We start from the raw sequence: 23,423 nt of genomic DNA, 5'->3' as shown, positions 1-23,423 counted from the left end.
TCCAATTTAGATGAGATGGCTATTTACACTACTAAGGTTTGTTGAATCTAATTCTGAATAACATTGCTTGCTATTGTATCATCATAGAAACAAAAGCAAATGATTTAAGAGTTAAAAGAACAAAATGGATTTTTTGAAAAAGCTTTAGAAACTTTCAAGCAAATACTATTGCTAATGATTTATTGCTGCTCTATTTTGGTATTTGATGATTGACCATGCTTAAACATTTAATGTCATTATGGTTATATGAATGGATTCTTTGCCTTAGAACACTATCATCTTCAAAATCCTATATGAAATCTATATGAACATTTCATTTCTTCAATATGCCCTATGGATGTCCCTATCTAACTTTATATCTTTTAATTGCATATAATAACTAATTTATGTATTTTTTCATGACTATGTTTGACTCATATAATTGCGATCTCTCTAGCACTATGATGTCATTTAATATGTCTTGCTAAAGCTTGTAAATTTTGTTCCTTTTGCCATGTCATGTAATATGTACTGCCTTGTAGCTTATACGTTTTGAAATTGCTGTTAGGTCTTGTACCTTGTATAATTTGATTGCTGGAGAGCTTCTACAGCTAAGCAAGAAGGTCGTTGCACGAGTTATAGCTGCGCGCTTAGGTGTGAAAATTGTATATTTTTTAATCTAATGTATATTTTAACTAGACTTGTAGCTTATATGTTTTGAAATTGCTGTTAGGCCTTGTAGTTTGTATAATTTGATTGCTAGAGAGCTTCTACAGCTAAGGAAGAAGGTTGTTGCACGAGTTATAGCTGCGTGCTTGGGTATGAAAATTGTATATTTTTTAATCTAATGTATATTTTAACTAGAATTTTAGCTTATATGTTTTGAAATTTCTTTTAGTGGCTTAATGTTGTAAGGTCACTTGAAATAAGACCTTCAGGCGATTGGTCAAAGTTTTACAAATAATCTTATCCACAAATTTTCCTAGAGCAATTGATTGAATGTTATAAAAGGTGATTGGGTTAAATGTCTTAGGAATAAAGACAAAGAAAGTATTTTTAAAATATTAAAGTATTTAACTAGGTCTAAGAAGATTTGTGTACTTTCAATAGTTTTTCTTAGTTTGTGAAAGTTGTAGACCAAAGTTTTCATAGCCCGATTTTTTCTTTCTGCAAAGAACAATCATGTCAAATAATATAAGTGAAGAACAAAATAGGGAGACAATCACTAGATTGTGGTCTAACTTGAAAAGAAAAGGTGATGGAAAATGTTATTGTCCTTGCAAAATTTGTAAGGGCTTTAACAGTAGAAGACTACTAATCAAAACAGTTAAGAGACATTGTAGGGAGAATGGTCACATTGAAGGCGGGCATGACTATCATCCACTAGTAAGTCATTCATTATATCATTTTAACAATTTATATACATATGAAATCACTTGATGATGAGTTGATGATCATGGTTTATTTATGTTAATCAATTTTATATAGGTTGATCTCCCCAGGGAAGTACATGATATGAACCACAACAATCTGAAGAATATGGTTTTTGAAGTGGAGGAACATGGAGGTGCAAATATCCAAGGTGAAGATAATGATCCCATGGAAGATGAAAATCATGCACCAGAAAACACAATTGAAGATGATGGTATAAATACATTGATCCATGACACATTTAGTCCAAGTTTATCTTATCATGATGATGATGATAGCCTTGATGTACCTCTACTTCAGAAGGCATACGAGCCCCTATACAAATACTTCCAAACAACTCTTCTCTCTATTGTATTTTTGTTGTTGAACTTGAAGGTAATGAATGGTTTATCCAACATAACAATGTCACATATGTTAAGGTATGTCATATATGTCTTTATAGTTAACAAAGGGTGAATAATGTACCACTAATATTTTTTATATTAATAACTTATATTTTTTGCTGTAGATTGATAGGCAAGTTTCTATTACCATCATCAAATATTCTACCTCGCTCATATCAAGAATTATCTGCTGTTATGAAATATATTGAAATGGAGTATCAAGCAATACATGCTCGTCCCAATGATCATATTATATATTATAAAGAACATGAATTTGCAACATAATGCCCTATATGTCATATGAGTAGATATCGAATAGATCAACTAACAAAAAAGGTGCCTCAAAAGGTTCTTTGTTACATCTCCATTATTCCACGGATGCGATAATTATTCAGGTTTAGTAGCTTGGCTCAATTTATGGATTATCATGCACACAATAGAAGTCGAGATGAAATTATTTGAATCCCTGTAGATAGTTTCGCATTTATGTACATAGAGGAAAAGTGGCAACACTTCACAGAAGAACCTCATAATCTCAGCCTTTCATTGGTAGCAGATGGTGTCAATCCATTTGGAGAGATGAGATTTGTTTACTTGGTGTGGCCTATTTTTTTTATTAACAATAACATTCCTCCATGGATGTCAATAAAGAGGGAGCACATTATGTTGGCAATGATTGTTCCAGGTATCTTATCATTTGATAGTTATTAATTTACATGTACTTACAAATCTTGCAGTAAAATGGTCATAATAATTATGTAATGTTACTGTTCATTCAAGTAGGTAAATATCAAGTTAAAGATATGAATGTATATATTGATCCTCTTATCGATGAGTTGGTGGAGTTATGGAACAATGTCACTATGTATGACGTGTCTAGACCAATAGGACAAAGACAACTTCAATTCCATGCAATTTGCATGGACAATACATGATGCCCCAGGGCTAACACATTTTTGTGGTATGTTATAGTGAATTCAAGTTGCACGCGATAATTCTAATTATAAAAATCAACATATTTAATAATCCAATTATATCATTATCTTGTAGGTCTTCAAACAAAGGGAAAATTTGCATGTCTAGTTTGTGATCCAAAGATAAAATCTCGTCATTCAAAAAGTCTAGGAAAGAATGTTTTTGATGAGTGTAGACACTTCCTCCACAAGAATCATAAGTATTGAAGTACGAAAAAACATCTTTTCAATGGGAAAGAAGAGACTACATCAAAGCCACAAAGAATGACACCTCGCCTATGGAAGTTGGAATATAATAGAATTAATCATGAAGGTAATGTCATTCCACCTAATGGTTTATGTTTGTAATTTATATATTTCTATTGTGATTTTTGTTTAGTAATTGTATAATTGATGATCGTGAAGGTCATCAAGGCAGTACTGACAACCTTCCAAAGGGACTAAAAAGCTATCCCAGACAATTTAGCAAGTTTCCCTACTACAAGCACTTACAAATTGTGCATTTGTTTGATTCTATGCATATTGGAAAGAATATAATAGAGACATTGTGGAAAATACTGGATGGAAGGCGTGACAAAGAAAAAATTGTCAAAATTTGTAATAACATTCCTGAATCCAATCATGCATTGAAGAATTCCATTCACTCAAATAGTAATAGAGATCAGATTAATATAAGTGTCCTTCATTGGTTATTAACGGAGCAGCAAAGTGATGCCATAAAAGAAGTCATACAAAAAATTTAATTTCCCACAGGATTTGCTGCAAACATAAACAATCTCATATAAAAAAAAGTGAATTTGGGCTAGGGCTCAAAATGCATGATTGGCATACTTTCATCAAGGTAAGTTATGTTCTTCTTTATTTACAATATATTCATAAACTACATGTACTGTTCATTATGTTATGTTAGAAAGCAATGAAATGATTGGTTTATAATTACTGCAGTATGTGCTTCCTCTATCTCTCCCAGAGCCCTTCAACAATAACATCAAACAAGTGATATATGATCTTGGAAAATATATGAGGTAAGTAGTAATATCTGTTCAATCTATTGTATATATTTATTATATTCATGATTTTTTTTTCTTGCTATATAATCTATTGTATATTATTTTGTAAAGTCTCGTATCTATATATTTTTTGTGACTTGAATCTCTTAATGTAGGTGGTTGTCATCTAAAGAAATCCATAAAGAAGGTATAAACTATAGGAAGAGAAGAATTCCTCATTTACTATGTGAAATGCAAAAGTTTCTACCTCCAACTTTTTTCAATGTACAGGAACACTACCTCATACACCTAGTTGAGGAGATTGAATTGTGTGGACCTGTACACACTAGCTCAATGTGGATGGTTGAGAGGCACTTGAAATCTTTGAAGGCTTTGGTTCGACAAAGAGCACATCTTGAGGGTTCTATGGTATACCAAACTATGGTGTACATTACTGAATATCTTCCTAAGTTTGCATCAAATATCCATGTAGATCGCATTTGTGATCTTGGGCCTTTTAAAAAATTAGAAGGGGAGTACTTGATGGGGAAAGGTACATTGAGGAAAGTGAGAGGTAATAAATTATAAGATTTTATTGTAATAAATTATTTCTTAATCTTCAAAATAAATCGGTTGTAAGTTGTCTATTTTTTTGTTGTACAGGTGCTACAGAGTGGGATGCACTACATTTATATATTGCAAACAATCTTTATTGGATGATGGTATGGATTGAACAATGTCAACATTCTAGTCGAACATTAACATGGGAAGGTGTATCTTCATTGGTTAAAGAAGCTCATTGTAATGGAGATTCCAATGTTGCACAAAGAGAAATAGATTTAGCACGTGGTTTAAGAGATTTCTAGGTACGTACAAATTTATTAATCACCCGTATGTTTATCAACTCATGATACAATAATTTTGACATGTTTCACATATTATTGTAGGTTAAACACCACAAGGCTATGTTTTGTAATGGTAAAAAATTTTGTGTCAAAGTGTTGGATGACATGAAGAAACCTTGTGATTCAAGAATAACTGCAGTCTTTCAAGTGACTAATATTTCATCTAGAAAAAACTTACATCCTCAAGAGTTTGAAAATTGATACTATGGCATTTTGGATGATATACTTGATGCGACTTTAGTTCCTTCAAATTTGTACTCTTTTTTGTCAAATGGTACATGCTATGACCAAATGATCTTGATAGAACTATTATTGAACATGATAATGGATTTACAATGGTTAATACAAGGTAGTTTGAGCTAGTTGGGGATGAGCCCTATGCTCTTCCAAGCCAATGTGAGTAGTTATTTTAGTCAGAGGTTCCACATAAACTGGGTTGGTCATTTGTTGTTAGACATGAACCGAGAGGAAGGCTAATAAAGTATAATGCGATGCAAGAAGAAGATATCGAAGAAGTAGAAGATGATGTAGATGTTGCTACTAATGATGATGATGAAGATGATGTTGATGTTGATGATGATGATGACAACGATGACGATGATGACGATGATGGTGACGATGATGGTGAGGATGACGATGATGATGATGACAAGGAGGATGATGATGATGATAATGATGATGACGACGAGGATGATGATGATGAAATTTAGAGGTATGCCATCAATCCTTAATCTATTTAATATTCATTTCTTGATAGAAATATATTTTTCTTATATGGTTACATAGTTTATTCATTATCTATTTAAAAGCTACAAGTTTCAACTAGAAATAGAATATTGCTAATCTAAATTAATTAAATAAAACTATTTAAAATACATATTGATGTGTGAATGTATTGAGCCTTATTTTCTTTCAAGTCAAAAGCATTTGTAAGTGTTTAGTTTAGAAAAGGGAATTCATTAAATATCTATAAAAGGGAGTTGTACCTAGAATAGAATTCATAAGGAAAACATAATATAAGTGCTTAGCCCTTCACTATGCCTACTTCCCTAGTAGGCTTATAATGTGAGCCTGATTTAAGTGTTATATTATGTACCTTTTAATGTTTTTAATTTTTATGTGATGCTTATGATGGATGTGATTATGATTATGATCTGGTTATGCTCATGATAATTGAATTACATTTGCAGGAAACTGAACCCCTTTCAGGAGCATCCCACATAGTCTCATGGATTGACAGGTATAAGTCAATACTCCTTATAGATAGTCTATTTAATACAATTATCAATAGTAAGATTGATGTCTTCTAAGATCTCTCCCATTTGTAGGTACCAGCGAATAGGTATTTGTCAAAAGTGTCTTCCTCGAGTGAGGGAAATATAGGAATAGAAGAGGAAAGTGAGACATGCAGTTTATCTAGAACAAGAAGATTAACTAGAGGTCAAATGACTAGAAGGAAATTCAATAAATGCATGAAATTTTTCCTTGCTCAAGGGGGGTCATGTTCTTATGATGATGAGACAGAAGACAACATCGAGGTGCCCTTGAGGTACCAACATCTATAGAAACATTGGGTACCCAAGGAACTTCCTCCAATAAACACTAATTTTTGTGTTAACGAGAGGATATATTGCATAGCACCATCATCATTACATGGTTTGGGCCTATTTTCTATGGACGACATAAAGGTGTCTTACAAAAAAGTTTTTGAATTGATGGAGTATGTTGGACCATGTTACGATAACAAAAGTTGAATGGATATTGTTCAATATAAAATAAGTATGTGTAGGTATGCCCTCTTGGAAAATTATATACAACAACAAGACAATAATCAAAGCAAAAGTGTGGCTATATATATTGATGCAAGGGCAAAAGCAATAGGGAATATTGCAGGTTTTATAAATAGTATAGGACCAGGGTCAACTATAAAGCAACCCAATTGCATATTTGAGGCGGGTGAGGGAAATCGCGTATTCATCTATATGATAAAATCAATATGTACAGGGGAAGAGCTTCTTATTGATTACAATTTGAACCACATAGATACAAACGATGCTACTATCATGGGGGTGGTACATACTATTAAACCAACTTCTAATCAATGACTCCAACATACCATTTAGTCAATAAATTTTTGGCTAACATTTTTTTACTTGATCTTTGAGATAGGGGCACAATATGGAGCAACTACCTAGAGGGGATGCTGACGATGTTCCTGGATCATCTACACATGAGTAGGTAAAACTCACTGTAATTGTGCTAACTAGATAGAAGAAAAATGTTATTTTTTAATGTTGTTTTCTTCATTGTTTTGGAGTAATTTTGATAGTACTAATACTATTGTTGTCACAGAGGGCCAGTGGTCGGAGGGAGGGAAAGGAACCTGCAGTCCCTCAGTAGCTCACCCCTCAGGAGGACCCTTTTTATATTGATTTAGCAGAGACCGATGACCCGATCGGTTCAATTAAAAAGTTGCTAAAGAAAATTGGCAAAGAAATTATATGTTTGGCAACCATTAAGCCTACTACTCAGGAAATAAAAGATAGGGCATCTGAATTGTTGCACACCTCTAAAACCTTAAAAGTAAGTATTAATGAAATTTTTAATTATAACAAGAGTTCAATAATGGTTTTTATGTTATGCTCTTTTATGGCATTAATTAAAATATGGATGCATTGTCTTTACAGATTTTTTTGCATGATTTCAAGCCCCATTCCCATGATGAGGGTGTTGCAGGTGGTTTAGGTAGATCGCATGTTCCATTCCCCACTTGTGTTTTCCACTGAATATATATAGGAATTATCATAATCATTGACAATACATGTTCGAACAATCCTTTATTTAATGCTCTAACAATCTTGTCCATGCTAGTCCACACGTTCTATATTTATGCATGCTCTAACATTTTTTTTCTTCAGCTTTAGGTCCTATGATGACGCTACCTCTATCAGGGACAACCACAAATCTCTTTCCGACTATTGAGTCAACAACATGTAGCTTACATGCATTGACTATTGCACCATCTATTGGTACAAAAATCCCTCTTTTTCTCTCTTTTGTTATGTGTTTAAGTGTTATGTGTTTATACTTCATGACAAAGACTTATGAAACTTATGAAACTTTTCACAATAGGAGCTGCAACATCATTTCCTAGATGTTCCTATGTTCCTGGTATAGGAACGGTGAAGGATGTCATATTGATCATCAACAACGGTGAAGGCATTCCATTAAAAGTAGCCAAAGTTCTAGGTACTTTAAAGTTATTATTCTATAGTGATATAATAGTAATTTAGTTTTTGATCACTCTTCATCGACTAATGATCCATGATTGTTTCGTAGGGAATGATGTTTTTTGGAAAAAACTTGGTGATGAGTGTTTGCGAATATTCGGGCCCACCAAGCATATCTAGTGGAACATCATATCCTAACTAAAACCCCAAACCACTATTTTTATTTCATATCATTGCTAGAATAGTTTTCCTTTTCATCCATTTCTTGAACTATATTAAAGGTAGGGTAAAAGCATAGATCTGTGTCACCATTTGTGATACAAAAACCTATTTTGGTCAAATCTCATTTCTCTATCAAAGCTCAATTTTTTTCAAAAACTAAAAATACCCTTTTATAGATCTCAGATTCAATATCATCATTATATAAATTTTTGAGTGTTTTGATTAGTTATAATATGTTATAATCTCAAAATATTATAAGTCGATATTTCAACATTTCAAAAGATGCTCTCTCCAAAAATGAAAAAAAATAGTAAATCATATAAAAAAAATAAAAAAATAATATTTATCACTAGAGTAGAGAATCCTCTTCATGAATATGTAATTTTTTTTCAAGAGGGTATAGATTTGATAGGGAAGTTTTGACAGGAGGAAAAAACTGTTGGATTCTGACAAGGTCGAACTTGAGTACTTATAACAAAGAAAATATACATAAAAAATAATTATTTCTTTTTTTGTTCACTGGCTATACATGTCATCTATAAAATATTTTCAAATAAAAACAAAATAAAGATGATTTGCACATACTTGTTTGACGGGAACTACATACTATATTTTTTACAGTTAAAAAAGGGACTTCAAAATAAAATAAAATGAAGAAATTCTTAGTCAAAAAAATTATAAAAATTATAAGCATAAAATTCATACAATTCTACACATTTCATCAGTTTACATAATCTTCATATTTTAAACATGAATACCATTTTTTTTGTCATTAATGTTGAACTGTCACATTTTGATATCACATTTCTTTATAAAAGGTGACACAGGTTTGTGCTTTTACCCAGTAGCTTCACTTCATTTATGAGTCTAACATGTTTTTTTTTACTTAAAAGGTGGAATAACGAAGACAAAAAGTTGAAGGATGATCTTATAGAGAGCATGACCCAACTCTTTGGACCTCGTGCATTCAAGAGAAACAAGTTCCTTGAAAAAGTTGGTTTATGTTTGAAGTATATTAGGGACCAGTATAGAAAAAACTTACGGGATAAACCTAGGTACGAGCGTCTGCCCTATGTTCCTGAGGCTGAGTGGCAAGCTTTGATTTTGGATGGAAAGTATAAAGTTGACAAGAAAAATGCAATTACACTAGTAGAGAGTACACCAAGGTATATGATACTATTGAGAATGTAATTATGTACTAATTAACCTATATATTTATACTATCTAACATATTTCAAACTTTTCATAGATTGCTTGACACATCAAAGGCAACAAAGGCAAGACTAGAAAAGCACAGGACACACAAGCTCGGCTCTGGTGGTTTTTTGAAACTTCAAGCACGAGTTGTAAGTATCAGTAAATGAAAAATTGTATCAAATTTTTTATATATTATGATGGGAAATGCTAGGATAGACTAGCTTGTCTATGCTCCTGATCCTCAACTTTTGCACTTTTGTATTTCATTTTGATATTTTAACTACCCTCCATTGGTTGATGAAACAATGCAAGTAAAATTCACCATACCATGCAAAAATGTAGGGCTCAGAGTTCAAGAGATGCCTCACAGAAGAGGATAAGAGAATTGGATTCCAACAAGGCTATAGAGCCGTGGCTGAATGGCTACGAGCTGAAATCAATGTGGAAGGTTCGAATAATGATGCATCTGAGCCACAGATAAATAAGCTAAATGAAATTTATTTCAAATTGAATACTTTACCAATTAGTCTATTTGATGTTAAGTTCCAATATAAAGTGAGTATATCTATTTTAAGCAACCAATGATAACAATGCATAGGATGTTGGAATGTAGCCTAACAATCCTTATACACAATCTGTGAATGCTGAAGGTTCACATGATGTGCATCCCAGTGGTGGAGGTATACATTTGCTATTAAATTTTTAATATGTAATTATAATTGTGTTTGGGTTAACATAACATTTTGTATAGCAGCTGTAGAGGATCAAGGGGTCAATGTTCATGAGCATGTTGATGTTGAGTCCAGACACAATGATGTGGTCAGATCAGGTAAAGAGCACCACAGTTATATTATTTAAAATAATTAAATACTTGTAAAAATTATAATAAATTATTTTTAATTTAACTCTTTTATTTTTTATTGCAGAGGACCCCCCTTTGCAATAGCATAGGAATTTGAGATCATCAAGAATACAGAAAAAAACAACTGATGAGGGGGGAATTGATGATGACACCGATGCTCCTCTTAGAGCTTACATAGAAAAAAGAAATAGAAAGAAAAAAAAGAAATGATTGTCATCTACATACCTTAATTGATAATTATTGAATTTTATGTCTCAATGAATTTAATTATGTGCTAATGAATGTTCATGAATTATGTGTTAATGTAAAATATTGATGAATGAACTACATGTTTACAAATCTAATGTGTTAATGAATGTTATCATGTGATATTGATTGAATGTTACATTTTATTAATGGTTGAAAGAATGAATGAATGTTAGATGTTAATGGGGAATGTAGAGTGATGTTAGGGGGAGGGGGTGGGGCCAAATGAGCTTCCACCTTCATGTGGTTGGCCCTGTTTAGTAGAGAATATTAAACTATTCTTGAAACAAAGTGAAGCTCAATAAGATACTAAATATTTCTTTATTTTGTACTATGTTTAGTCTATTGCCCTATGCATCTAAGGCTTCATGCTTTGAACTATCATGAAGTTCTAAACTTGTAGCTTTTTTATTACATCCTTGGATATCAACACTATCTTGGGACTATGTTATCACCAATGATACAATTATCATAATTAACTAGGGAAACCCTTGATCAAAATTGTCTTGGGACTATGTTATCTGAATATGCCACTGCTTGGAAGAGGTTATTTTAAGCAAAGGGAATTAGGATTTGATCATATTAGTGATTCTAACACAACACAACACACACTCCAGCTCCAAGAAAAATGCTTTTGAACTGGAGCTATGGATTGGTGAGGCCACAAATGGGGGACCTTATCCACAATTAACAAAGTTAAGGCTCAACCTCGAGAGCAAATTGGCACAAGCCTACAATGATGATGGCCTAGTGGCTGTTTGAACCTTGTTGGCCCCTACACCATCACCACCACCACTTAACCAACATACTTAGTGGTGAACCTCACTTTTGATATTACTAAGAAGTAAAGGAGGTGTCACTGTTAATACTTGTTGATTTCTTATCCATATTTTACCAATCCTTCATTTGAATCCATGTATGGTGCAAGGGAACCCAAGAAAAAATGAACCTACATGGTACACCAGGAGCTATGTAGGAGATAATGAAGGTACAAGGGCAATCAATGCCTAATGGAGACCTATTGAGTTATTTTATGATGAATCATGGCTATTAAAGCCATTAAATCTAATAAATTTCACAAAGTTGACAAAATGTAAGGTATTGCCAAGAATAGGTAAATTGGCACAAATAGGGAGTCAATATGATGTAAGGGGTCATTTGAAGCCCTAGGGTGTCCTAGGAAGAGTTATGGGTGGATGGTAGTGTTTACAAGATGTAATAGGCTATTAAAGCCCCTAAATGATGTAAAATGCACTCAAAGTGCAAGATCTTGTAAAATTGCCAACATTGGCAACATAAGCCAACTTAGGCTTGAATGGGGTTAGTTAAGGTTATAGGTGTGTGAAGAGTGTTTTAAAAGGTCTTTTAGAGTCATTTAGGAATGAAATTATAGTTCTCATAAGTCTTTAGCCAAGAAAAGGTCACAAAAGATAATGAAAGGTAATGATGTTAAAAAAAGTTATAAAAACTGTCTATTTGCTGTCATAAGATAGTTAGAAGAGCAGTTGGTGTCCAAGGGGGCTTTAGTTCAGTTTTATGAGTTAGTTAGATGGGAAAATTTTTAGAAAATAAATTTCATTATAAGACACAAGGGTAGAAGTTGAAGAGAGGTGTATGTAACAAGAAAATAAATAAATCAAACAAATCTGCTATTCACTGTCATAGTGATAGTTTCCTGATTGCAAGATTCAATTTGGTAATCCAATAAAGTTATTTATATTCAATATTTATTGTTGTTGCTCCTCAAAAATATTGTCATGATTTGTTAACTCTTGGCAAGGACTTTGTAAGTTATTTTTAAAAAAAAACTATCTTTGAAATCTCTACTGTCACAGGGAACGTGACTGATTGTCACAGTTTTGTAGTCATTAATGGAGACAAACCTCTCCCACTTTTTGTGAATGGAATCTAACTTATGGGAGAGGCACTTAAGTGTATGAATAAGTTTTTTTTATGATTTTAATCCAGGAGGATGCAGGTGATAGTGAATAAAGAAAAGAACAACAGGGTGACTGTTGTACCAAACAGTGAAGGTGCATTTGCAAGTTACCACATGGTGAATATGAGAAAATGGAGGATGGAATGGATAAATCTGTGTTGAAAAAATTTTAGGGAGTATTTTTAAAGGTGTTTGAGCCAATAGAAAGGTTTTATGAGTTGATTTAGGGTCTTTCCTAGGAAGCCCTAGACTAGAAACCCTTAAAGGGAGGGTTTGATGAGAAGGTGTCTAGAAATGCATGGAGGGTCAAAAAAATTGTGGAATCCTATCATTTATTAGATGCATTAAGATTTTTTCAAGGTTTGGAGAGTTGGGTGTTTGTCCAAAGCATAGTTGCTTTGTTAGGCAAGGGCTAATTAGGCCTAATTGTTGTAGTGATGGCCATAGAAAGGTGCAATAGTCACAGGTTGAGAAACTAATATTTGAAAGGTTTGAGGAAAACCATAAAGGTTATTTGAAAAGATGACTAAGTCAATAGATTGTTTGGGGAGTTAGAGAGAAAAGTGCAATTTGCTACATGACAGGGCTACCAGACAGGCCTAGAAGGGCTAAAGTAGGAAATGGTGAAAGATGGGTTGTTGGAAGCTGGTGAAGAGTTGAAGCATGGTAGATAGGCCATGATAAGATGGTCTAAGGTGTTAGGGTCAATGAGAGATGCTGGAGTTGGATTTTGGTATGATGGATGTGCTAGGTACACTAGGTGACCTAGAAGGAAATTGATACAATAAGAGATTGTGGTAATGAGGTAGGAAGTGAATTTGTGGGTATGGTGTGTGGAAGAGATCTACTAAGTCAGGGACTTCTTATTGATCCTTGAGTTGAACTCTAGTTCCTTGAGTGGATTCCAAGATGTTGTTGAATCCTCGAGTTGAATAGGGTTCCTTAAGGGGATATTGGAAGGCTCTACATAAATGTAACTTCCAGTCCTTGATTTGAAGATTCTTTATTTAGTTTGTGTCCACTTTCTTTAAAATTGGTAATAAAACCATTTTTAGAGGAATAAAATTCTTACATGGATCTATCAATAAGAACTCTTTTAAAATTGTGGAAAGAACGCAAGAAACTATAGTTTTTATTGACTCATCTGTGCTATGTGCATCATGAAGTTAAAAATTGCAATGTTGTACAAAGAAGCTTCTCAGATATGGAATATTTACATAGAGGTATGCAAATTACTTAAAAGTTAAAGACATTTAGGTGGCCAATGTCACATAAATTACATTGTCTTGTATGAATATATTCATTAAAATGTACCACCCTCTCTTATATCTTGTCTCTTATAAGGCTAAATTGGCCATCTATGAGGATGGTTTCAACATATGTGTTTTGACAAGTTTTTTGATGGAATTACATGGACAGGGTGATCCCACATTACAAAATCCAGTACTCTATGACAATGAGGTGACTTACATGTTCATTTAGCATAACAATATCTACCTTATGGTAGCATCAAGACATAACTCTAATGCAACTAGCTTACTATTATTTTTACATCGAGTTGTGGATGTAAGTTCAACAATCTACAATTCTCATTCACAATTTATTTCTTGTCCGAGGCTCTATTTTCAATTATTAAATGGAACACTACATTTAGGGAACTTATTGAACCTATAGAGCTAGGAATTCTAGTGTATGCATACAATTCTTTTATTTGTAGCTATTGCATGCATATTTAGGTGTTATTACAGTAATCAAGAGTTGTTAATGTTCCTCTTTTTTTTCTACTATGATTAGTGTGTTGCAATAACTGATTCACATGTCAACTTTAGGTTCAGTTTTGGATTGTCATGTGTGTTATTTCTGTAGGTATTCAAGCACTATTTTGAAGAGCTAGAAGAAGAGTCTTTGAGAGACAATTTTTTTGTTGTTGTGAGTGTACACATCTATTTTTAATCTAAGCCACAGAGGGTCGAGGATTCAGAATTCCTTGTAATGAACTATTTAAGAATATTTTATCACGAACTTAAAATTTAAAATATGTGTATAGATCATTTCACCACTTTTATTTCCCATTGTGCAGTATGAACTACTAGATGAAATAATAGATTTCGGGTACCCTCAATATATAGAGGCAAAGATTTTGAGTGAATTCATCAAAATAGATGATTACAGGATGGAAATCACTTAGTGACCTCCAATGGCTATTAAAAATGCAGTTTCCTGGCGAGGTGAAGGAATACAATACAAAAAAAATGAGGTTAAAGGCTAATCTAGATTTAACTTTGTGCTTTGCTTGAATATGGAAATTGATATTTAACTAATTTTGTGCTTTTAATTTGTTATTAAAGGTCTTTTTGGATGTAGTAGAAAGTGTAAATATTCTTGTGAGTAGCAATGGGCAAATAGTGTGATCAGATGTGGTTGGAGCATTGAAGATGAGAGCGTACTTGAGGTAGTTTTTTCCTACCCCATGCATAATCTTATTATTGAGTTCTTTTAGAAATAAAACTAATAGACTACATAGAGGAAACATGGAATTGTTTCCCATAATCTCTGCTAAGTTGAAACACTGTAAACTCCAGCTAGGTTCATGGAGAAAATTATAATGTTACTGCACACCTATTTTCTTAAATATGTACCCTACTTGTGGAATGCCTTGAAATAGGAAAAACCCCATTTTCTAAGTTGAAAGGCCCATGTATGCTTATACACAGCTAAACATATAGACATATATTATGAGAACAGGATTGGTGCATGAGAGTTTAGATAATAAACATCTTGTGTTTATTTTTACGTGGTAGAATTATGAATTACCATCAGACAAAGAATCTACAAATTGTCCAACTTTTATAAGTACAAATATTATGTTCATATTCATTGCTAAGATTTAATAAATAATTTTTTTTTGGTCATGAGACAACCAACTTCGTTGTTGGATAGTTGTATTTCAACAGATTACATGCTTCAGCGAGAATAAAACAAATATAGAAGAATAATGAACTGTGGTGGATGATTGAACAGAGTGCAATTTCTTGGGGAGTTTAGAGTGACAGATTAAAAGTCAAATTATAATGACCAAATGTTGAAGTTTAGATTATGCTACATTGGGTCCCATACCCAAACTAGGTCTAATTTGTACAGTTTGTAGGCCTTCCCCAGGTCTGTAATAAATGTATCTGGAATAATTTGGTCAAGACACCTGTGCCCTTGCCATATAAAGGCTGAAGCTGGAACTCCACAGCTGATCTTGGAAATAAAAAAGTATGAAAAATTACAAAAAAAGAATAAAATACTGATATGTAAATATCTTTAGACGTTTTATATAATTATTGAGTGTTCAAAGTAGTTTGACCACTAATGATTTCTTTGTTTTATACATATGCCATAAGTATTAAACCTTTATAACTTTTGATTTAATATTTGGCTTTGAATTATTAATTGTGTTTCATGGTTAATTTAGCTTGTTTTGTGCAAAATGTGGCTATTTCTAATTTTTATTTATATATAATGTACTTTTAGCATGACTCCTGAAATGTTACATAGCTAGCTATTAATGACAAGTGTATTTTGATTCACTTTTTTTTCAACGAAATGCCAGAATGCAAACTTGGACTCAATGACAGGGTGCTACTAGAAGATCAAGGCAAAGCGTCAAAGGGTAAAGCAATTGATTTGGATGACATTAAGTTTCATCAGTATGCAATCAAGCTCATTTTCTTATTCAATTCCTTAAAATATCAATTTTATCTTATATTAAAGTGCTTGCAAATTCCTTTGATGTTGTACTTGGTCTTTTTTTCCCTTTAAAAGGCATATGTTAATTTCTATTTCTTCTGTCAGGTGCGTTCGTCTTGCTCTTTTTGAAAATGATAGAACTATATCCTTCATACCTCATGATGGGACTTTTGATCTTATGAACTACATACTTAGCACATAGGTTTGTTCATATATTCAAGAGAATGCAGTTGTTGTCAAATCATTGAAGTTCTGTTATGAAGGATATCCTTCTAAAGTAGGTTTCATATCATTTTTTTTAATTACTTTGCAGGTAAAGCCATTGATATGGGTTGAAGCTCAAGTAGAAAAGCATTCAAGAAGTCAGGTAGAATATTTGGTGAGAGCACGCAGCCAATACAAAGATCGCAAGTTTCAAATTGTCTCTCTGGCTTATGTATGCCTATTACTATTTAGATAGATCTTTCTAACATGTTAGCTTCAGGGAATGGTTTAAGTATGACTCATATTTCTATGTATTTTCTCATTTGTCTCATGGTTTTCTTTAACTTTGCAGTATGGCAACAAATGTTGAAATTGAATTGCCAGTACTAGCTAATGCAATGGGTACTTCTGCATACTCCTCAGAGAGGGATGCTTTGCTTTGGAAAATAAAATCATTTCTTGGTGGAAAGGTATCTTGTAGCTTTCATTGGGTTTCTTGTTCAAAGATGGTTAATAGTACCATGGTTTTGGACCTTGATGTTTTAGTTTCTTGATTGACTTATTATGTGGGTTTTGATTCATGAATACATATTCAAGGCTAAATTTAGCCTTTCTAGCATAATTGCTGAAGAAGCAACCCTAGAAAAGTGGGCGCCTATTCGTGTCAAACTTGAGATACCATATTTTACTATATCAGGAATTTAGGTCATTTCTTAACTTTAGTTTACAAATGTAGATTATTTCTTTTACGAGTATCATTAGCTCATTACCATGATTTATAACTTATTTGAAATTTGAGTAATTTCAAGTCATTTTGGACTGAATCCATAAAATTCATCATAGTGTTGGACCCTTTTGTATGTTCACTTCTATATTTTTGATGAGAACAAGCTCATTGCTTATATTTATATTGGCCTCAGTGAAAATCATTATGCTTTTTAAATATTTAGCTCCACAAGTAAATTGATGCATTGAATAAATGGTTGAGAATTTACATTTTGTTCATTTAGATTTAGGCTGCTACTTTATAACAACTTTCTTTTGTTGCAATTCTTTATTGCAGGTCAGGTATCTGAAAATCATTGAAAATAGTGGATATCAAGCATTGCCATGGGTGAGGTACATTACAATGGCAGGTGAATATGAACTAAGAATGATCTAGACTAGTGAAAACTAAGAAATGTTGTAAACAAGAGAGAATGTGATATTTGATCATTCTGATGGTTTATTAAGTTGTTTTTAGTTTCTAAATGAAGGATCAAGCAGAAGGATGTTATTTGACTATCTGCCTAACAACTATGTCTTGTTAAAAACCCATCACAAATTTGGTTTTGTTGTGTTCATCATTCTTTCTTTTATATATTCTGATTGCTTTCAATTGTAGTTTCTCGATCTCACCTAATTTACTCTCTAAGGGAAAAAAAAATCTTTGGAATGAACTTTGCTTCAGCATTGGGTGGGAGGATATAGAGATTAGTTACAGTCAATTGTTTCAGCCACTAATCATTAGAATTGAACCTTCCCAATTTTACTAGCTTTTTCTTCCATGGTTTCACTACTTCTATATTTGTATTTGTATAATTGGTTTCACTACATGATATTGTAATGCACAAAATATATATTACACATTCCTAGTCCACCATAGCAAGAAAAGTGTGTGCATGTTCAAGAGATTGTTTCTATCATAGTTTATCCTTATAAGAAAGCTTTTGAAAAGTGAAATGTAAGGAATCAATTTTACCAAAATTATCAGTACTCAATGATTTAAGCAACACAAGTATGACATATTAAGGCCTGAGAAGGAGTGAGACAAAGGGAGGAGACAAGGGAGGTGAAGCTTCCAGCTACATCATTCTCAACTACCTCCAACGTCAAACAAAGTCAAACCTCTTAAACCCTATGTAACTTCATTTGGTCACATCTTATATTTGAGTAGGATGGTGTCTTACTGGTGCTCCTTCCATTATTTCATGATATATTATTACCAGGCCATCCAATCAGCTATAGGACAAAGATGATTCTTGAACAATCAAATTAGTAATATGGTCGATCTGCATTGCATTTGGACACTTGGTTTGAGGTTCATCTCATCGATTCCCATTCATCACAGGATCTTTATCTGATTAGACCTCGATAGAAAACATTGAGATTTCCTGAGCCCCAAGTCCAAATCATGTAGGCTTCAATATCCACATATCATAAAGCCTATATATAGAGCTGAGCATTCTCACAACATTCGAGAGCTGATGCAAGTGAAGCTTCCAGCTACGTGATGCTCAACTCTATATACAGGCTTTATGATATGTAGAGATTGAAGCCTGCATGATTTGGGCTTGGGGCTTGAGAAATCTCAATGTTTTCTATCGAGTTCTAATCAAATAAAGATCCTGTGATGAATGGGAATCAATGAGATGAACCTCAAACCAAGTGTCCAAATGCAATGTAAATCGACTGTATTGCTAATTTGATTGTTCATGAATCATCTTTGTCCTATAGTCGATTGGATGGCCTGATAATAATATCTCATGAAATAATTGAGGGAGCACCAATAAGACACCATCCTACTCAAATATAAGATGTGACCAAATGAAGTTATGCAGGGTTTAAGAGGTTTGATTTTGTTTGACATAGCTGGAAGCCAACGATTTTTTTTTATGTTTTACTCCACCGCCATCATAATTGCGACGGGAAAGCGGTATTGGTGATGCCATGTTCTGTCACATCTTGTCGTAATTGTGACACACAAATGATGAATTGCGATGAGGTTGTTGTAAAGGAGACACCCCCTTCTATTGCAATTCAACTGTCGTCGTCACAATTGCGACACAGAAAGGAATTATTGCGACGAGGTTGCTATTGGAGTCGCTACAGGTGGACGCCCCAACTGCCATCGCAAAAACCTTGGAGGCATCACTATTGTGATGGATACCCCACGAATTGTGACGAGGTTGGTGTCACAAGAAAGTGGTTGGATTGCGATGGCTATATGTTGTAATTGCGACGGAATAGGGTAGACGTCGTATTTTGCGACTAAAAAATAGCGACGTCTATTACTGTCATAGTGGCAACACATAGCCATCACAAATTGATGCCAAATGTATTAGTGTTTGATGAAGTAGTTGGCTGAAGCATTTTTATCTATTTCACTTATTATATATCATTGTTTTGCTACTACTTAAATCTCCATTCATTTACTAAACCATTTCCTATTTCTATTTATCATACTTCCTATTGCACTAATCATACTCTTTGCCACTCTTATCATACTTCCTACAACATTTTGTAGTACAACCAGTTTTTTGTAAACAACCTCCTACCACTACCAAAGCTCCTATCACAATTCAAGTAAATTCGGACCAACCTTTTAATCAAACAAAACTTTGTGATAGCATTCGTAAAAAAATTGTGATAAAGTAGAGGAGAGTTAATAGTATTTGTGATTAGTTTTTTAGAGGAGTGTTAATAACATTCACAACATTTATAAATATATTGTGTTCAATTGTTTAAGTGTGGACTTTAGATTAGAAACCATTTGTAAATCTTCAATGTGTGGTAATTTGAACAGTTCAATTTATTAGCAAACAATAATTGCATTCATAAACCCCTTGATTTATTAACTTCACCCCTTGTGCAAATAGTTATTATATCTCTCACGAGTTTATGAATCTTGGATTGGAATTTTTAGGCTATTGTTGATTCAATCATATACCATCAAGATGAACGTCAGTTCTACCCAACATTTTTGGCACCATTGTTGAGGAGAGATATTAAAGGTGTGAAACTATAATAAGTCAAGATAGGAACAGTGAGCCCTTGAGAAATTTTGAACAATTGTCAACCTTGCTTAGGATAGTACCTTTGGTTTCCACTACGTTAAATCATTTAGGTGGATGAATAGGCCTAGAGATAGTTAAGGTAGATTTGTTAAGAAGGAATCTGTAGGTAGTTCAAAAATTCAAAAACCACAAAAAGAGAAAAATCCATCAAATGTAGAAATCAAACCAAGCAGTAAAGTTAAAATCCAGCCATCTTCTCAATTCACCTCTCTTACTACACCCTCTAAAATTGTTGAATAGTTTGCAAAGTCATACAAAATTAGGTGTAGTAAGCCTCCAAAGCCTTAGGAACAACCCTTTAAAACATATTTTACACCTTGGCCAACCAAAGTTTTAGAAGAAGTCATGGCTGACAATGTTGAAAACAAAAATGTATGAGGAACTAATGCTAGATACAGTAGGAATGAAATTGTTGAACACAATATGATCTTTGAGTTCCCTATTTAAGCTCTTGTGGATGATGCCCCTATCAAAAACATCCCTCACTCTGCACTTCCCATATTTAGAGGTCAACCTCGGAAGATCCTAATATGTTCCTATTTGAATTTGATGTCCTTTGTAATTGCTATGATTATCAAAGTGATGCACAAAAATTAAAGCTATTCCCAGCTACTTTGAAGGATGCTACATTATGATGGTTTATGAGTCTTAGGGACATTAGAACATGGAACCAAATGAATGATTATTTTCTATCCAAATAGTAGGAGTACTGTAAGACAAAGGAAGTATGGGATGAAATCTTTCACATGACTCAACAAGAAGAAGAGTCGGTTGAAGATTTCTTGGAATGTTTTGCCTTTAATTTACAATGCTCACAACATCCTGATTTAACTTCAAAAACCATCAAGATGCTTTTCTTAAGAGAGATTCATGATGAAACCATGGATGCCTTAAATTTGATTGGAAAATGTGACATTTCTAAAATGTCCTTTGAAGATATTTTCAATATATGCAGGAACTATTCGTAGTCTCATCGATCTATTCACAGAAATTCAAGTAAGTTTTCCACTATGGGTAATACATCGGGTATTTCTAAATGTGAAATTTGTAATTTACTTGAAGATCTTAAAACTAACTTATTGAATCATATGGGAAAACAAATTGACACATTGTATTCTCACAAGAAACATGAGGAAGCTAAAAAGGCCTTGGCAATATATTGTCCAACATGTCATAAGAAGCATGGACTGCAAGATTGCCCTTATAATCGAACTCATATAGCATCACTGGAGGAAGCTAGTAAGACTTCAACACTATGACCTCTTCCTCAAGGGATGATTCCTATGGAGTATATTGAAGAACTAGTTTATTATATGGCTCCATGATGCCAATTTTTACCTAGAGGGTTCTCTAATGAATATTTTTTTGGACTAGCCTAGCAATTCCCTAACCACAGATCATGGTATGGAGGTTATCAACAACATCAAACTCATTTTTAATGGCCCCAAAGTTTTCAACCTAGTACGCAACAATGGCATCAAACGTGGAGGGCGTAAGCTCTGTGTCCACCTCCACAATCATCGTATCTACCTTAACAACCTTATATGCAACCCTATCTTCAACAAGAGTCTTTTCCTCCACCACCAATAATAAGCCCCTATCAACAACCTCAATAATTTCTTCCTCCCATACCTCCATCTTCTTTGAATCCACCTTTAAATCCACCACAACTTCCTAAACCCACATCCATGCCAACTCAACCAAATCCAAATCCCAATAATAAACCTCCTCAACCAATCTATCATAGTGAAGTGTCTAATTTTCCCACCTATCCTATTAACTTGGTTGAGTTGGATGGTGTACACCTCAGATCTGGGAAAGCTCTTAAAGGATCTACTATCATAGAAGTTCCAGATGAACCTGAAGAGGAGCCAAAAAAAGAACCACCCTTTCCCGATTGATTCATTCATAAGCCAGAGCCTAAAGAACCAACACATTCTAAGTTTGATATTTTAAATGAATTACACAATGTTAATATCAATATTCCTCTTTTGTGGGCTCTTAAGGATGTGCCAGTATACAAAAAGACAATATGAGAATTATGTACCTGATCCCAGAGAAAGAAAGATCAAAAAACTGTTCAAGTTATTAGACAACTTGTAGAATTAATGTTGGAAAATATTAGCATTCCAAAATGTGTAGATCCTAGTAGTCCTATCATCTAGGTAAGTATCGATACAATTGTTATTCTTAATACACTTGTGGATCTAGGCACTGTTATAAATGTAATGAAATTTTTTTTTAAAAAAAAAATTATCTTTAGAAGGACTCAGACCTATCCTATAGTGCTTCAAAGTTCTGATCGATCCCTAGTTAGACTAGAAGGGGTTATATAAGATTTCATTCTTTCCATTGATAGTTGGGATTATCCAACCGATTTTATGATCCTTAAGCCCAAAGCTAAGTTGGGGGGGATATCCTCTCATCTGTGGAAGACCTTGGTTAGCAGTAGTCAATGCCCACATTAATTGTCAATCAGGTAACATGATTATTTCCAATGGTGAGCAAACAAAAGAGTTGACCTTATATCCTCCTACTCAACCATTATTAGACATTGAGGACCCAACTTGGGTCAGTAGTGATTCAGATGATTATGTTCCAATCCTTACCATTGAGCAAGTATAGTATTCTGAAGACCCAACTGATGAGCCATCCTAGTGAACTTTCTTCAAAATAGCCGAGTCTAATGATATCCTAAAAACTATGGTTTTCCCTTCTCATGTGACTATTGACTTTCCTTTTGGGAAATTTCCTTTTGTTGGAAATTCCAGATCTATTCAACATTTCCTCACATTGCATCAACTCTTGCCACATTAGTCTTTGCATAGCCCATTATTGCCCTTGGAAAAACCATAAACATCATCCAGGCCTACATCATCAGAACCTATGGAAATCCTACCTAGGCATACCCTCAATATTAATCCACATCTAACACTAGCTCAGGTTAAGGATCTCATAAGTGTGCTTAAAGAACATAAAGATGCATTTGCATGGGAGTATCAAGACATGTGAGGTATTCATTCGGACACTTGTACCCATCACATTTACATTGAAGAAGGAAGTCACCCAGTTTGATAACCACAATGCAAACTCAATCCTACCTTGCGTGATATTGTCAAAGAGGAACTCCAAAAAATTTTGAATGTTGGTTTCATTTATCCAATTTTGGATAGTAGGTGGGTATCTCCTTTGGTTTTCATTCCAAAGAATAATGGTAAGTGGCATATTTTTGTTGATTATTGAGCTTTAAATAAGGCTACTAAGAAAGATCATTTTCCATTACCCTTTATT

General features: G+C 33.6%; 1 pseudogene; it reads left to right on the top strand.

Moving 5' to 3' along the window:
• LOC149549372 (AP-1 complex subunit mu-2-like) overlaps positions 1–17,458 on the top strand; it is a 64,392-nt pseudogene extending 46,934 nt beyond the window's left edge.
• The last annotated feature ends 5,965 nt before the right edge of the window (positions 17,459–23,423 follow it).

Source organism: Cupressus sempervirens, chromosome 7, assembly GCF_028749045.1.
Source record: "Cupressus sempervirens isolate cs-2001-9-10 chromosome 7, ASM2874904v1, whole genome shotgun sequence".
Classification (NCBI taxonomy): domain Eukaryota; kingdom Viridiplantae; phylum Streptophyta; class Pinopsida; order Cupressales; family Cupressaceae; genus Cupressus; species Cupressus sempervirens.
Note: the sequence above shows the minus strand (reverse complement) of the source record. Positions and strands in the feature narration are given on the sequence as shown.